The sequence below is a fragment of the Nipponia nippon genome, unplaced genomic scaffold (assembly GCF_047370975.1).
Source record: "Nipponia nippon isolate SJK-2023a ecotype South Korea unplaced genomic scaffold, ASM4737097v1 scaffold_4, whole genome shotgun sequence".
Classification (NCBI taxonomy): domain Eukaryota; kingdom Metazoa; phylum Chordata; class Aves; order Pelecaniformes; family Threskiornithidae; genus Nipponia; species Nipponia nippon.
Genome location: NW_028262358.1, coordinates 74674333 through 74693101, shown reverse-complemented (window position 1 = coordinate 74693101; position 18769 = coordinate 74674333). Strand labels below are relative to the sequence as shown.

The following is an 18769-nucleotide window of genomic DNA, read 5'->3' as shown; positions in this document are numbered from 1 at the left end:
AGCACGGTACATGTTTTGCAGGGAAACAACGTGGTTCAAATTCCTGCTTTTTTAGAACCTGTGCTCTAATCCAAGTGGTAAAGCTAACAGATGGGATGCAAGAAAAACCAAACAACTGCTTGGTAAACAATGGTTTACCACAGGCAGTTAGCACTAGATGGAAATTCAGTGCACACTCTTTATGCCACAGCAACTTCTTGCACGTTTAAGGCACACTATGCACGAGGTAACGTACTCCATATACAGGGAGCTGTTATGAGGCAGTCAGGTGGTGTAAATTTACATTTGGCTTTACTGATGGCAACCTCCCATGGCAAACAAGCCCTTAGTTCTGCTGATGGTCACATGCCAGAGGACAGGTTTTACCAAGAGAGCTGGAAGAAGTTTTGAAACACCTGCCAATGCATGGAAAGGCTGTCTCCAGCTCAGCTGCCATCATCATCCATGGTTCTGGGATGCAGCAGTCTTGCAGCAACTGATGGGCTGTGTCCTTGGTCTGGGGACCTGCAAGACTCACGACCCAAGTCCCTGTTCTGCTCACAAACTAATCCTTGAAATAAGTTACTTCTTGTTTCTTCTTGGTTTTCCCCCTGTTCTGACTTGAGTCACCGTACAATGACCTCTTTTCTTGGCCTGTGTGAGCACAGCCCTGCCATGGCCTCCCACTCAGCCCCGTGGGAGCCCTGAAGCCTGCTCTGGCTGCAATAGGGAGGCCATGGAGGAGCAGCAAGAGTTTCTACTCCCTCAGAGCTGATGCTGGTTTTCCAGACACCTGGCTGTCCCAAGCACACAAGGTCCTACTGTTCTCACCCACCTCTCTCCCCTCCAAGGCCAAAGGCATCCAAATTGATTAGTCTTGCGGCATACAACAGAACAGCAACACCATTATGTGTGTCAGCCTGAACTCCCCTTCTTCTTCTAGCTCTCTTCTTAAAACAGCAGTGCAAAGTTCCAGCTTGGAGACTTAGAGTAAAGATAATCCAGTTTGGATTTAGATCCAGACTTCGCCCAAAGCCTTAGCTCACTCAGCGTCAGGCTCTGGCTGTCCTCATGTGGTAGGAGCACCAAGGCTGCTTGATCGGAGCCTGATGTCTTTAACACTGGTTTACTTAAAAGTGTTGTGCCAAAGGGGTACGTGGAGGGGCCTGAATAATTAAGGAAGTTCTCAAAAAAAACGCGAGTGAAAATTTCTTTTAGGCATCCTAGGAACAGCCAGTTTCTCTCTGCTGAGGCATCCATAGCACTTTTAATCCATAATTTCCATTGTAGCCTGCTAAAATAGTGAGATTTGTTATTCCTGTCACATGCCCTTTCTGAAGACGCTGGGAGGATGTGGGAGAGGGAAAAGAGAAAATTAGTTATCAGTCACCACTTGCCAAGAGTAGATTAAGCACTCGAGTTATACTTTCATGTATAAATGACTCAAGGGAGTTTCATTTATTCGTTTTCTCCTAGCTTATACTTTTCTCCTCCTGTCCTATAGCCCTTGTACTCAGTCACAACCCGCCTGCAGTGGACAAGTTGGAGAGTGGTAAACAGTTCTGGATTTTTCCCCTTTCATCATGAGATTTCATTTGGACTCCCTTTCCCAGACCTCAGAGCATGCCTGATTTCTGGGAGCAGAACAGAGAACAAGAATAGAGTTAATCTTTAGAGGTGTGATAAAAATCACTCTCTCACACAGACAACTGGAGAAGGATTTCAAAAGAGCTGTTGTGCCAAGCACCTGATAGCGAAACCTGGAATTGAAGCCAACCCACACCTTCCTGCTCATAGACAAAGCTGGCTCATTTTCTCCCCAGTGCTCCTTCTTCTCTACTAATTCTACCTGGAAATAAAATGTAAGTCACCACCGAGCATAGCTTCACACCAAAATGTGCTGTGCTTTGAAAGAGGTCACTATTTCCATAACAAAACCACAAGTGCTGATGCATTACAAGTGGGGTCACCTCATCTCTCTTTTTTTTTTTTTAAAAATATAATTAGTAAAAGCACATTAAGCAAACCTATTAGAGAGATGGGATAGGAGAACGGGACACATGGAGATTTGATGGCTTTGGTGCAATCTAAGACACCGAGGAGTGGGCAGGTGAGCCGAGCAGCTGGGCAGGGAGGGGGGGGGAGGGCAGCAGGAGATGTGGAAAGGGCTAGCAGCTTGCACTCTTAACGCCAGCGTGCCAGCTGGCAGCTGCACGTTGCTGGTTGCATGTGGGCTGTGAATATAACAGAGGAGATGAGCCTTTAGGGGAGGAGCTGTCTGATAAATCATTAATGAATGAAAATATGAAGTAACCTGTCTGCCTAGGAGGCAGAATCGTCTAATGATGAGGATGGTGGACTAGGAAGCTGGAGATGAGGTTCCTCTCTCACCCACAAGACCACTAGCACACCAGCCCCTTTTGCTGTGCTTAAGAAGATACACCCGCCTCCTTACATTGACAGACTGCTTCTTAAAATCAACATAGAAACCCCATGATCTATATGAAAACATGATAATAAAATTCACAGCACCCTTTGTGAAAACTGCACCCCGGCTCCTCTTTTGTTGCGGGCAGTGCACAAAGAAACAATATCCATTCTCAGAGACAGCCTTCACTAAAACAGGAGTTTTCTCAAAGCCATAACAAAACCTAATATGACCTTTTGCCAGTGCCAGTGGCATTTAATTTTAAATCGATTAGCAACATACACAGTACTAATTACCCATGGGTATTTTGCAGCAATCAGACTGTTGGTTGGAAATGTAAGGGTATGTCTGTGTGTGGACAGGGACGCTCTGCTTTCTCTGCGCTCTCCAAAGTGAAGAGAAAAATGCTAGAGAAATGATGTTGAAAGGTGCATTTGTGTTTATGGGGATAGCTGCAGGGGCACCAGACACTGGCGGTCAGAAAGCGACGAGGTTGTCAGGGGAAGGGGCAGGAAGTTAGCGCGGTTTGCTCTGCACAAAGACCTAGCAGGATGTGTCATGCAGCACAAAATCAATATCGTGTATCGTCCCTGCATGAAAAAGTAATTGTCAGTTTTGTGCAATTCTCAGGCTTATTTGGAAAGATCCTCACAAAGGTGACGCCTGATTTGTGCGAAATCTTTAACTGTGCTCTCTTCCCTGTCTTAAAACCTCTGAATGTTCAGGGACTAAAATAGCTTTAAAATAAATACCTAAGAAAGACATGGCACAAATCAAGTGAATCCATCTGATGTTGGCACATTCGTGGGATAAGAGATACAAGTGCTTTATCAATCAATTAAAATCATGATTTTCCAGAGCGAACAATGCATAGACTGCAGCAGAAACCATAAATAGAAGACATGTATGGCCACAGCAGAGCCTATGTGTATAGAAACTTAACCAAGCACCTGAGCAGATCTGTGGAGTTTAACTGCGTACCTATTTGTGGCGCTACAGTCCAGTTTAATTATTCTGCCAAACCCCGCTGAGCCACAACAAGGTTATTACCGTTTACCAAAGGACCTGCTCAGGCAATTTTACAAGGAAATTGTCTGTGCCTAATCTAATTGCTAAGAAGTAGCTAAAATTACATTAGACCTGGAAAGACCACAAATAATCAGGAAGCTCCAAAAGGTTCAAGAAGCTTCACGAGGCTGTTCCTGTAAATCACAGTGGTGGCAATTTGAGGATGAGCTCCCTGGAGAGGCTCCAAGTCACAGTCAGACACTGTTTTCCACCCAGAACAAACATAATGCAGGTGAGATGACTTACAGAGCACAAAAGTATGATTTCTCACATACATAAGCCTTCTACTGGTTACTGAATATATTTACATAATAAATGGGGTTTGTAAATTATCCACTGATGATGTCATACAGATTTAAATAATCTGCACCGTCAGTCGCTGCTAGTTGCAAGGTGTATCTGCCACTTTAACAGCCTTTGCAAAAGATTTAACTGGACTCCATTGAAGAATCCTATTTTTCAAGCTTTTGTTTAATCATAAGATGAGCAACATCTAACGAAACATTTAACAAATGGATTGGGATCGCTTAGATGTTTCCAGACCCTTGCAGGAAAACAGTACACAACATCAGAAGGATGATGGATAATTGGAGACTGCTGGACATGTTAAGCTACAGTCAAGCTCGTTAATACAGTGAACGTAGAGCATTACCTGCCAAATAACCATAGAAGTACCTTTGGTGAGTCCCTTGCTAGTTTATGTCTTGCCACACTGACCAAGAACAGATTTCTGCCAACACCGTTACCAACAGCTACTTTGACACATTGCGTGGACTGCCATGATTTCAACTTGCATACCGCCTGCTATTTTGCTCATGTGTTCTGGGTTTAAAAAAGGAGGGGGGGGAAGAAAGGAGAAAAAAAAAAAAGCTCCCTTCACACTCCACTGACATAGATGAGCCTAGGACGGGTGACCTGGATTCAAACTGGTTAAATACAAGAAAGGGCAAGTTGTGAGCAGACAAAGCAAGCTCCGAGGGGATTTCTCTCAGACTTTCACAGTTTTCTGGTGCTTCAACCAACTCTGACTTGCAGAGCATATTAAATTTGCTGCTCTCCGTGTCCAATATCATTAGAGAACTGTCTGTCAAAGAACAGATTTCTACCAGAGCTGGTCATCAACCTGAAGAAACTATATAACTAATTGCCAGCTGTGCCTAGGGTGTCTTCCTCCTCCACCATGGAACTGAAAAGATGTGTGTGTGTATATGTATACACACATATATATATTTTATAAGCATATATAAATATATATATATATCTTTTTATTCCCCTCCCCCCAATTTTCTTGCTTTAAATAAGGAATGTTCTTGTCTGGGTGACAAGTAAAAGCATCTCCAACCCAGAAGAGCCTAGAGATACACCTTAAAGCTCTTGGAATTTAGCCCAGATGTAAAAGATCCAAAAAAAAAAAAAAGAAGATAGCAAAACATTGGCTATATCCACAGGCAGATTCTAACAGGGTTATATTCTGGGAAAAAAATACCATGAGAATTGCTGGTTACAATGGAAGTGAAGAAGCAGCAATAATTTGGCATACAAATTCTCTACACAGCAGCACTCTTACAGCTCCTGCTGCAGCAGGATGGTGGCCTGGAATGGTACTGGTCTCTAATAGTACTGAGGAAGAGTTTTCTTAGAGAAGAAGAGGTAGTTAAAAGTCATGGCTTAGTTTTTTTTTTTCTTTAATGAGAAGTACAACCAGGGAAATATTTAATACAGCAATAGAAACTTTTGATGGTAAGCAACAGAAATATTTAATACAGCAATTAGAAGTCCCCTGCAATACATGTGACTTTCGATGATGTCTCAAATATATGCCTTAAAGGAAAAACATAATTTTCTTTTGATTTCTGGAAACTTAAAGGTGCTGTAAAAGGGGTCTTGCAACACTGGAGTAACAAATCTGTGTTTCCCACAAAATTTAAAACTCAGGTCTCACATACATTCACCCAAATCACACATGCATAAAAGCATGGGTAAAAGCAGATGCAAGTTTAGGGACTTAAACTGGATGGGAAAAGCAAAGTAACAAAAATCGATCTGAGTGTGAGCTCTTCCCAAGACCCCCAGCTGTGCACAGCAAGCAGCTTGAGTGCTTTGGTCTCTCTGCCTGGAGACAGCTCCTTTCTCAGAGCTCTGCCCAACATCCACCTTCTAAAATGTCTTCAAGGTGGGCTGCTTTCTGTGTACTAGGCTACACACAGCCCTTTTGCACGCTGCTGCAAGAGAGATTAGACAAAGGGTGCTACATCTTTTACTGAGCATGAGCCACGTGAAACTGCTCAGAGCAAGACAGGAGCCACAGTTACGTGCAAGATTCGCTATTGTTGATAATAGTCAATGGCATATTCCACACGCATGACCAGACAAGTTTCTCCAAATAACTGTTTCTGGATAACATCTACACCACATGCAGAGGATGACACACACGTGGAAGGCACATGCTGCACTAACACAGAAATGATGAATACTTTAGTATCAACATGCAAGAATTCTGCTTTACGCTAGCAATGCAGCTTGCGTCTTCGGCATGCTCTTCCTTCCTCGGGGTGAGCAAAAGGCTGCTGCAAGCAGCCCCTTGATTCAACACAAGCTTTTCTTCTGCTTTGTCAGCTTTGAATAGTGCTCTCTCCCCCTCATCTGAAACTCTTGGTTTATAACCAGTCTAATCCAAAAAAGAAAATGAAGATATATACTGTCATTTACAACTGTGCATTCTAATCCCCCAACGACATCTAATGACATATAGGAAAGCTGGTGGTTAGACTCAAACTAAGCCTCCCTGTGTAATTACAGTCAGTTAGAGGGCAAAACTCAAGAGCAAAACATTTAAAAAAGCAAATGGAATGACCTTGGGCTCCTGCAAAGGCATATAGCAGATACCACAATGGTCATAGAGGATATCTTAAAAATAAGACTGTGGATGTTGCATAGTCTTCCCAGCCAAAAAATACGCCACTTCACTCATACACAAATCTTTTTCTCTGTGTTTTGACACATTTGCCATAATCACCATGGTAGAAAATAATGAGAAGTCTACAGCATCTATCAGCTGTCAGTCTCTATGTTTTCTATATGTCTACAGATGTATTTGGAGATATCCTGCTCTATAGATAGAGCAGAATTTCATGTAATGGATCTTTCATCAGTCTCTGCCTTACAAGAATAAAGACAAGTAGTTGCCTAAATATTTCTCACCAAAGGATATAAATGGAAAGAAATGGGGGGGAAAAGGGGATTATGTTTGATAGTAAGTGGCATGCAGAGAGAGATTAATGCCCTAAAATTGCAGAATTAGCAGAGGGGGAGAAATGGACAACAACTCCTAAGTGTCATACACAACAACAAATACCACAGCAAAATGAGGACTTTCCTAAACTGATGATTCAGTCCAGTAACAGCTAACTAGACTCAGAATCCATCACAGCAAGTGATACACTATAAAATTGCTCACCACCCGCTGACCGATGCCCAGCCCGTCCCCGAGCAGTGATAGCTGCCCCCCAGCCAGCTCCCCCCAGGTTACGTACTGGGCATGATGCCGTGCGGTATGGCATAGCCCCTTGGCCAGTTTGGGTCAGCTGTCCTGGCTGTGCTCCCTCCCAGCTTCTTGTGCACCGGGCAGAGCATGGGAAGCTGAAAAGTCCTTGACTTTGAGTAAGCTCTACTTAGCAACAACTAAAACATTATTGTCATCCTAAATCCAAAACACAGCACTATACCAGCTACTAGGAAGAAAATTAACTCTATCCCAGCTGAAACCAGGGCAAGTCACTTGCTTCAATTATCATGATTTTTGCACAAAAGAAAATACAAGGTAAGAAATGCAGTTTGATAAAAAAAAGCAAAACTTATGTCAGTAAATCAATATGGTCTGAAAGGTTGTTACAGGATTAGATACCACCTTGTAAGACTAGAAAGGCAGGATTCTCAGCACTTAGCACAGCATTCAAAACCCTAGCAGACTGAGCTAGTAGATTGCATATTTCTCACTGCTGCTGTTGCTCGCCGTGATCAAGGATACACACACTCTTCAAGGCTTTTCAAGCTTTTGCAAGAGGGAAAATTTCAAAGCAGGCTTCTCCCTGTCTTGTAATACTAAATGGGCTGGGCAGGAATGACATTTACACAGTTGAATCTTTTATTATTTCCTCTTCCCTAAAAACAATAGGAGCAATATGACTTGCTATATTAGATATACTCCTATAGGTGGGTGGAGAATAGGTATAAAGGTCACAAGGACAAAACACTATTTATTATAAAGCTGTCTAAACCTCTGTTAGCACTGAGGTTTTCAGGGTGATACCTACAGCATGAACATCAACTTCTCATGAATTTAAGATCACTGGATATTTTCTAAAAATCGCCATCAGTGATTTCCCTGATAATTTGTCTTGGGAAGAGCTGGCTCTCCCAGACCAGCGGAGGCTGTGTGGGACCCCTTGGAGCCCATGAACGCTGCTCACTGTTGCTAGCAGGGCTGCTGCAGGATGATGCGGAGTGCTCCCGGACAGACCTTTCCACCTCAGGTGATGGAGGAATCTCCCCCACCCACTGAGCACTGGCCTTCAAGATCCACCCATCTTCATTTTTATTTTGAAATGGGTGTTGTGACGCAGCACTGCAGGCATTCTCAAAACATGCACTAATGCATGATCTTCACACTATCTTCTTTAGTTTCTCTTCTTGGTTTCTCTGGATTGCTTCCCAGGCTTTCTTTTATCTTTGAGCTTAGCAAACTGATTAATATAAATAACTCAATGTCCAAAAATATTCAGCTTTGGTAATCTGCAATGAGATCTCTCCTCTTCTTCATGCTCCTTTATACGCAGTTTCATTATGTTCGTGCCAGATGAGCATTTAAGCGAGAGGGAGACATAATGAGAGATGAAGAACTAGAGCAGTGTGCTTATGCTATGAGGTGGAAACACGCTTGTGCCTAGAGATCCATACCAAACTCTTATTGAAGAGATAATTTGTCTATATGCAAAGTATTTAGTGCCCAACATAAAGTTTCGCAAAAGGCACAGAGAAATCTCCTAAACAAATCCCATAATAATTAAATCTTCTTGATACTGCAGCATCCTATATCACACACATACATCATTCTGTCCTCCATTTAGTTTCAGCAACCTCTGCTGTGCTCGGCTGATAAAATAATCTCCCAAATGATTGTAGCTCTAAAATCTATTAAATCCATGAAGTATTGATGAGGCAGAATTAATGTCGAGAGAATTACATTACCCGCCCCCTTCCCACTGTATTTAGTCAAAGAAACTCTCTAGAAGTAAAGCAGCACCATGGCTGTACTACAAAATACAGCACGCTCAGGTCAGGAAATCTACATCCGTCCACACACCTTAAACTCTACCTATAGCTGTATTTATCACTACAACACGTATTCATTTAGTAGGAGTCTTATCCACAGAAACAGCCTTATCTGATGCCCAGAAATCATGCTCTCTATTCCTTTTAATCTCAGGTATGATTCGTGTCTTACACACAGCGCATTGTGCAAACCCGGCACCAGGTAAGAGCCCTGCCCCTCTCTGCGGTGTTCCCCACTCCCTGCGCTGCAGGGCTCATTAGCTGTGGGTTGAGAGCATTACCTACTAAGACCCTGTGGCTGCCTGATTATAAACTTGGCACAAACAGTTCCAAGTTTGGCAATATTCTCCATGCTGGATGTTTGCTGGGAGATTTTTTTTTCCTTGCTTTGTTGCTGTTTTGGATTTTTGGCATGACTTCAGCCAAACTTTTTCAAGCTAATTCTGAAACAAAGCATGGGAAACGAGTGATTTGTTCATGTTAAAAGCTTCTTGTCACTCCTTGAACAGCTCCAGAGGTTTTGTGATTTGGACCATAAACTTGCAAGGTGTCAAGGCAAAATCTTTGTATTTTGATCTCTGCAGAAAACTCCCAAACATGACTAAATTACTAACCTCTGAAAAAGTAAATCTCCATTCGCATGAGCTCACTAAGGAGGTGATGCTTCCTAGCAACTAAATTCCCCGGAGATCCCACCTATAATGTCCCAGGATCCCGCTGCCAGCTGGGTGGGACCTGCCTGCTCCAAGCTGCACTTACGCTTTAATATTAAATAATCAGAGCTGGGTGAGAAATGAGGTGCAAGGCTGTTCTGTATCTAAATCTGAACTCATAATGGGTTGGATGGTAGTGGCCCCTGCAGTGTATCACATACAAGTTTTTATTCAGTCCTCTAGAGGGAAGGAAGGGGAACAGAAGGTATGAGAACATGCCAGTGTGAAGGAACAGGAGTTTTTGTATCAGCTGCACAGTGATAAAAATACCCTGATGCACATATAGAAAAGAGCAAAGTTGATGTAACACTCCCTAAAGCAACGTCTGAATTTTCAAATTTAACGGTTTTCTTTCAACAGAGCACTTGGAGGGCTTGTTACCTAGATTTAAAAAAAACAACCAATTTACCACTTGCAAAATCCTATCATGGATCTTCAAGCTGCTGTAACATCATGATCCACTGCAAATATCTCTGCCATTGAGCCAGCTAAGAAAGCTGGGAGGTACAGCTTCATGTAGTGCTCTGCTTCATCTCCTGTCTTAACCGTCCTTCCCTATTTCTTCTCCGGTGGATACAGCAAGAGGGACATCCAGATGGATGGCCCACAGGCCAGCTCTCTTTTGCTGAGCAATTCCAACAATTGGATCACCTCAACTTCAGGGGAGAAAAAAAAAAGGGAAAATAAAATCTAAACTAAAGGGATTACCAGTGAGATGTAGGAAAACACTTGGGAAAATGACAGACTGAGACACAAAGATCTCTTCTGCAGGAGACTGGAACATAACCTCCCTGTGTAGGTTATCCGATTTAATAAATTGAACACAAATATAACAATGCTTCACGTCTCTTAAGAGAGCAGACTAAATCCAACCTGGTTTGGACTGGAGACATGCAGTTCTGGGCAGGGAATGAGCCCCATTCCTTAGAAATCTTATGGACCAGATTTAACGTTTACAACACCCAGCAGCACCAACATGCACATCTTTCGCACAGACTAGACTGGAAGAAAAAAAAACAGACTAAAATTGAAGGAATTATGAGCATAGCATAGCAAATCTTGGTAAACCCAAGATATTTTAAAATGCTCAAGCATTTCTGCACACTTTCCTTCCTAAGGACGCATGATGATCTTCAGCCCATAGGAAGAGATAATGAAGATACGCAACAGAAGCACACGATGAGGTGCATCACTGCCCAAATTAATGACTCTGGAAAATGAAAAGCTACTAGAAATAGGACCAAAATGCATCAGGTCAGCCGTAATTACAGAGAGCAGCTAATGATTCTGGGAAAGCCTCTTGTGGGCATGGCAGAATACAGGTAATAAAGCAAAAGTTACAGCGGATAATTTTAGCAGTGAGAGCGCATATTCCACGCTTTTTGCAGATCATGTGTAGTTGCTCTATAATACTTTATGTCAGAAACCTGACATAAGAAGAAGAATCAACAAGAGAAATTTTTGGTAGACATCAAGGATGTAAATAATTGTATCATACAAATTGGACACCCAGGAATGCACAGAGCATCACAGTCTTTCTAAAGGCAAATTTAATATGCATAAAGATACTGAAAATCTGTTTTTATATAATTTCTAAAAATCAAAGCAGGCACTGCCTCCTAAATTTTTATTTGTTTAAAATAAAGATAGAAGAAATGCGACTGTCCTTAATGAGAACAAAAACTAAACCAAAACACCAGACAAGTGTCTTAGCAGCTGAAATCCAAATTTTCCACGATATAGCTGAGCAACTAGGAATAACTGAAACCATTGTTTAAGATGTGCAGTTGTTTCTAATCCACAGAGAAGTGTGCAGATAGGAGCACAGCATCTCAGATTTCAGCTGAAACAACAAAAAGCCCCGAACTTGGGGAGGTACCCCTGCCTAAATTCAGAGTGAAAAGAGCAGTGGACTTCCAGGCCTCAAGGTATACATTCAGCTTCAAAGCCTGTGTTTGAAGCATTCACAGCTTTCCTGGGAAGAGGAAATCTATAGGAAAAGGATGAGCACACAGCAGCACACCTGGTGCAGGAAGATGCGGGTCAGGTTTTCAATACAGCAGCCCCTCTATTCACTTCACAGCTTGATCCTCCTCTGATCTTGATGGCTGTAACCAACTACAGGGTCTAGATAGACAGGGACAGAACACCATACTACAGCATAAGTCATGCTTGGAAACATCAAAAGCTCTTGTGAAAGGCAAGAGTTTCAAGGGGATTCTGGGCTGGCAAAGAGCAGTCTGACTAGAGAAAAAAATAAGCCGCAGTTCACCCCAAGGTTTTCTATCCTACATCAGCCATGCTTCTTGGGACTCCTTGCAGTCATGTACGTATTTGATGTGGAGGGATGGCCATTCCATGACTGGCTGCCGAACGCTGTGCTCAACGCAAGACAGGTCAAACCTGTAGTGCCACGCAAGTATCTGCTCTGACATCCACAAAGCCGCTTTACAGAAATCTCCTCAAAAGAGGTCTCTTCTCACTCTGCTCAGAAAGATATCATCAGCTTAGCTGAGGGAGTTTTAAATTGAGCCAAGATTTCCCTCCCAGCATTCAAGTATATTTCTCTAATCAGCTCCTAAAACCACTAGGAATTTTTGATCTGGAGGCTGCATGACCTTTTCTAGGACTTTGATACAAGATGAATAAATAACCGCTGAGCCTCTGAGCTCAGCTGCTACGTCAAGATAAATTCAAAACGTTCTCTTGATGTCCAGTCCTTCTTGGATTCAGTGGGTTAGGGACAGAGACTGGGCAAAACTGTTTCCTTGTCATATATGTTTTGTAATTATTTCTAAACTCTCTGGGAATTTGGAATGCCATAAGCAAACCTACAGTGGGGTCAGATATTTCAGAGATCCTTACAGATGAGAAACTCAAGGTTCCTGATTATTCTACCTCAAAATAAGATTTTGCAGTTTGAAGTGGGAAGGGGGGAAGGAACAGCTGTGAAAACAAGCAAAGTGTGCAGAGTCTGTTTACGTATTGTAATGGCTGCAGGAAAACAATATTAAATTCTAGGGCAAAGTCCTGGAGCATGAAGTGGTACAAACCCAGCTCCAGACGGGCTTGAAGAAATTCCAGGATGTTCACATTCCAGCAGTGAGAAGTGTCTCTTTTCATTGGCTTATATCTCTAAGCAAATCAGGAAAATAGGTAGTTTTCAGGAGCGTCAGTTTGTCAGCTAACCTTCTCCCAAGTTTTGAGACTCAACCAAGTCAAGCAGCCATGCTCTCCAAGTCTGAACACGAACTATAGGTTGAGAAACATTGCCCAAGTAGAACCTCTGTGAACCAGATTGTGGTTCCCCCCCCACCCCCCCTTAACAAGTTTACTGCATCTGTGTGATACCACATTTACTTGGAGCCACAAGAAATATCTTTCCTGATTTTGGAGTCTTCTCCAAGACTCCTGTCTCACAGGCAGAGAAGATGCAAAGTCCGCATTGATTGTCAGTGAGCAGCAACAACAAGAAGCAACAAGGAAGCACTTTTTCACTCTGAGGATGGTCAGACATGGGAGCAGGTGCCCAGAGAGGCTGTAGAGTTTCCAGCCTTGGCATCTAGTTCAATTTTGAAAATCAAGGCCCTGAGCAACCTGACCTAATAGAACTTGTTTCAAGTGCGGGTTTGGATAAGATGACATCTGGCAATTTCTTCCAACCAAAATTATTCTGTGATTCTAAGAAACACTGACCCTTTCCTTTTGCTGCTCTTGAACTATGCTCTTTTATTAAGGCCAGCCATGGAGACTAGGCTGGTCTCTATCTGATGCATCTTTGAAGGGAAATTAAAGCACAACAATTGGATGACCAGGCCTGCAGATAAACTTTTTTTCCTTTGTGTTACACGGCATCACTATTTCTGAATTATGACTCTACTCCTTGACCTGTGAGCACCATAGCTTTTTCACACCCCACACAGAGATCAGCCAGTCTGCAAGGACACCGGACAACCTTTAGGATCAAACTATTGTTACTACCACCAAAAAGAAAACTAGATATAGATCCTATCCTCTTTTGCAGTAACAGAAGTCAGCACAAAATCTCATGGACTAATGAGCTCATGCTGCTGGTCTGTAGCTCATCTTTGGCCTTACAACTAAATTCTAGTTAAATAATTGTTGTTTGTATTTCCCAGTATATGGATATAGGTGCAAGCTTACAACATGCCCAATTGTAAGGAAAGCCAAACTGTAGAGAAAAAATTGCTTAAAAGAACGAGCTACAGCAGAATTTACCTAGGTACCTGCTGTACAGGACTTTTCGTGCGTTTGGCCAACTTCTTTATAAAATTCTGATCTTGGTTATCTTATCTTTTCTTATCTTTAAGACTATACATTCTGCAGAAGGCTAAACGACCTACATTTAAACATCTGCTAGCTAATCCAGATCTTTCTGTATGATGTAACAACATCTGTTTTTTTTTAATGGCAGAACAGAACAAGTGTTCTCACAGAGCCAGTCTTTGATTTTCAGTTTTCTACCCTGCAGGCTATCCAACTCTGAAGTCTTCTGCCAGTGGAGAATAAGCCAGTTTCCATCTGCAATCTGCACATGCTGGCTGAAGAAAAAATACCAGTCCAATACCCTGCTTGGCCAACGGAAAGAAGGGACACAATCTTCTCCTGGCATTTTTTCCCCAAGGGTGACGGTGATCGATTGGCATCAGCCAGAACTGTATATACTGACAGTCTCCTAGAGGGAAAAGCAAGATGAGCCTACAAAGTGCTCCAGATCTGCTGCTTTTTTGCAGGTTGGAAGAGTTTTCTCAGGATTACTTCCCTCCAGTTGGGGCATGTCACTAATTACCTCCCGTTCTTCTCTGCCTCCTTCTCCTCACAGCAGCACAGCTCAGCTGCACAGACACATCGCCCATGACATGCCATATTCCCATAGTGCCTGTAGGACCAGAAGTAGGAAGCTGGTGCCTCTGGAAGTGTTGCATACAGAACAGCCAGAGAAGCATCAAGGCTTGTCACGTGGGATAGAAAGGAGGAATAGGAAAACTGGTATAGCACACAGGAGTATTAACTACCTCCTTATCTCTCAGGCATAAGCAAATCATCCTAGCTCCATGTGGCAAGTATGCCGGTCAGATGTTCTGGGAATGGATGGAAAGATTTCAGAGTGACTGGACACCCCCACCACTTTGGGAGGTATGTGCTCCCTCTACTTTATTTTTGCTCCTGATTTTTTATACCACTAGCATGCTTTTTTGTTCCCCTTGTTTTTAAATTAGGCCTTTGTGTTTCTTCTACTCTAGGTTTTAGCTCAACCACTTTTCAGCAGAATATAACAGCTACAAACACAATAAGCAGATGCCACTGGAGCAAATGAAACTACATTCCTCACCTTGAGGCCCAGCATGCTGTTTTCTGTCAATGCTTCTCATACTGCAAGTCTCCATACCAGAGGAAGAAAACCAGATATAATCAACTATGTCTGTGAATTTCCCATCAGCTAAAAAAATTAAAACTGAAAAAAGCTAAAACAATCTTTCTGAAATTCTCATTGAAAACCAAAATTGATCAAGACAGTGCCACTTACCAGAATTTCCCCCCCAAACAGAGCAAGTTTACATTCACCACATTTCCTCAAAAATGGCTCGAAAACATGCCCTGTAAAATAAGAGAGAAAGGGAAAGAAAAAATTAGTGACTGGAACACCACAAATGACGTTACGCTTCTTTCTCACTGTGCTAGTATTTATCACCAAACTTCCACCATTTTTCCTGTTTTAGGGAAGGAGGTAATTGGATTTGAACCTTCACAACTAATTATTAAATTCCACCGGTATTATGCAAAATATTAAAATAATTGCAGGACTCCCTCAGACTGCTCAGACGCATCACTGTCACTGACACGACAGCTATTCAGACTTCAGGGAGACGAGGTCAACAACATGAAACGCGCAGCAGCATACAGCAAGTGTGCCAATTATTTTAGATACAGCCCTGGAAAAATTGGTCAACCCGGTATCTCTTAGTGATTTTGCTTTAACAAACTGTTTTTGAAATATGATGCATGTAAGGCTCTCAACAGCCTCCTTGTTTGAAAACTAAACAAAGAAAAAAAAGGGGGTTGTGCCACACTACATTTTTAGACTATATTAATCACTCGGCGTTCTCTAGAAGAACAAAGAGGGAGAAGAAGTAACTCAATGCAATATCCAGTTCGACACACACTAGGGACAGTTTGAAGAAGATGGAGAGCAGAAGTGACAAATGCCATCATTTTGCCAACCCTGAGTAAATTTCAGATGACAGCTACTCCTTATTTTCCCTTGAGGCGAAATCTTTGAAAGAGCAACTCACGGAGCACAGACTAACAATGATGTTAAAACGTTTAGTTTGTAAACTCCTAGAAGACAGAGGAGCTATGATTCTGCTGGTGTTCAGGGTTGGGAGCGGTAACTGTACAGCAAACGGAGAAGGACACACGTTTCAGTGCCCAGGTGTCCACACCAGCGAAGCCAGACTGAATTTGAACTGCTTTAAACTCCCATTCCCCCCCAAGTACATGGCTGAATTTTCCACGAAAGAGGCATCTGTGAAATTACTGCTGGATGAGTAACTGTACAGCTATACACAGATGACTTGGAGCCCTGCATTATTGATCGTGGAAATCTGCCTCAGCTGCAGAAACAGCAGATCTTTGCACCGGCACCTCTCCTGAAGGATGCTGTAGGCACCCACAGGAAAGGAAGGGGGAATGGCTTCTTAGGTCAAATTACTTTTACTGGTCATCGTTACATGAAAAGTAGCTAAGAAAATAACATTTCTATTAAGGAACAACCAAATAAATCTTCCTTAAAACATGACAACTGAATTACACTGCCCTAAATCCCGATTAGCAAGCAGACCTCTGATCTCATAAGGTTGAGACTTCAGTTTGGGTGGAGAGTTCAGGGCAGGGAGAGAAGGAAAAAAAAAGAATCATTACAAATCAGAAGAGGTTGTTGTGAAAGATTTTAGGAACAGACATTTTTAATCACAAAACTACAAACCAAAGCATTGTCTTCTCTGCTTGCTTGCTTTGTTTAGCGTTTGAGAAAAAAACCTGTCCATATCAAGGAATAAAGAAAAAGACCCAACACCCCCTCCTCCCCTAATACCTTTTGTACAGCTTGGCAGAATTTGTGAAAACACTGAAAAAAACATGGGTCTTAACTGCTTTGCTCAAACTCAGGGAAGGTGCTTATTATTCCAGTGCCATCCATTTCCCTCCCTAGCTTCCAGGCATTTGGCCTGGAAAGAAAAAATCAAGTCTAGAAACTCTGCTTCTGCCTCTGAACTAATTGGATAACATCTGCATGCAGAAAAGTTAGGAGCTTAAGAGACGAGCCAGGTCTGAAACAATCCACTAGCACCTCGACTCCGGATTAGCTCATTATTTTCTTCTACACCAAGAGACTGATTTAATAATTTCCCCAGAGAAGTGACAAATAAGAGAAACTCTGTACACTCCAGACTGCCAGTCCCATGAATACTTGAAAGACAGGGGCCAGCACCGCTGCCAAAAGGGGCTGAGCCCCCCTCCAGCACTGGTGCGGAGCTTCTGGATGCGGCCCCAGCAGTGCTCCCTCCCTCGCCCCAGCACAAATGCCTATGCAGCAAACGGGGCTGGGGGAGCAACCGGGATTAAAATGAACTGGGTGAACTCTTTAGCCCAGTTCGCAAAGTAATTGCAAAAAATAAAGCCTGGGCTGGCACTAGGGAAAAAGGGAGGAAAGGATGGACAGGCAGGTGTAGGATTTGGGGAATGGCAGGTCTACTTATTTGGCTGCAGTGCTAGTTTCAACCAACAGTAAAACTTCACTGTTACGGTACTGGATTGCAGGCAGCTGCCTTAAAACACGCTAAAGCAGTCTAGTCCAAGCCCTCTGCTGAGACCATGTACGACAAAAACTAGCAAGAGGGCTAGGTAAAGGAGTGTCTAGTTAAATCTGAGGCAGAGACACAATTTACCATGTCTCTAGCCTTGCAAGATCTTTTGAACTTTGAGGATGGCAAGTAGAAAACTTGAAACTTTTCCAGCGGATGCTTTTTGCTTGATTTTAGAAAATGATGCAAAATGTCCCCCATCTCTCTGGCTACAAAGGAGATGAGGTACTTGGGGGTAGAGTGGGGCAGGGAGGGAGAAGGGAAGGGGATATTTTTTTCTGCATAATTGGGCGTCAGGGTTGAACGTGGCTTGCAGAGAAAACCAAAGATTATTCACTCTTCCTTTGTATTCAGTCTGGGGTCTGTACCGAACTTGGTTTTAGCCTTAATGATTTTCATTCTACCTAAGCATGTAGGAAGAATATTCCTTTTTCTTGAAGGCTTTGGAGAGTGTTACTTATCTCCAAATTCTGACCAGCACTTTTCAGAAAATCTTTGCTGACTTTGGAGAACACAGCATAGAAGTGCAAAATAAATTAATATAGGCTTCGAGGCACACCAATTTTGGCTTCTTTTGCAATTAGTATAATAAATAGAAGAGGTGACAAAAGGTTTGTCTGACCAGAATTACTAATGGAAGAGAGCTTGCTTTCCCAAGTTTCTGTGCTTGGGAAAAATGAAAACCTGGAGGTAGCCATCTGACTATTCAGTGAAAGGTGCACTTCTTTCGGATAAGTCTATTTTCAGAAATAGTTCTTTAAGAGAAGGCATTTACCGTAAAAGGTTTTGATATGCTTCTGTTATGAAGACTAGGTTATAAGTGTACAGAGGCATACCCTAATATCCAACAGGCTGCTGGCACCAACTGAATGGCGTATAGTAAAAGTTTATTTGTTACCCCAGCCAGGGGAAGAGTGGGGAAGGCAGAGGAGAAGTTGCAGGCAAAGGAAAAGTGTTAAGAATGAAAACCTTTTCTGAAAAAAATTACATTGAACTCCCCTTCTGCTTTCTATTTAAAATCAAATACAGAATGAGGATGTTTTAGAGTGCAGTTTAGATCAACTGAATAGTATCAGAATTAAGCACCATCAGCTTCCCGTAAGTAGCTGCAACTTGCTACCCATCCCAGGCCAAAACATTTACGACAGGGTCACCCCAAACTGTGACACACACATCACTGCCAATATGGAAGCGGTGTCCAAATGAAAGCTGTCCAAGCATCTCCTCCTAAACAGTAAGGCACAGTAAAATACTTAGCACATCGGCAGACGTGAAAAGTTGTTCTGAAGCTCAAAAAGACTTGATTTGAAACTTTAAAGAAAAACACAACACTCTTGGGAGATAATCAGGCTTATTATCTGCCAGGA

The 18769-nt window shown here is 42.5% G+C and overlaps 1 protein-coding gene across 5 annotated transcripts in view; it reads right to left on the bottom strand.

Moving 5' to 3' along the window:
• The window catches only part of FYN (FYN proto-oncogene, Src family tyrosine kinase), a 140510-nt gene that overhangs the window by 64886 nt on the left and 56855 nt on the right, over positions 1–18769 (bottom strand). For all 5 annotated transcript variants that reach the window (XM_087774425.1, XM_087774420.1, XM_087774424.1 and 2 more), the window contains exon 2: positions 15068–15138. The gene's annotated coding sequence lies outside the window, so the exon portion shown is untranslated. The remainder of the gene's footprint in view (positions 1–15067; positions 15139–18769) is intronic.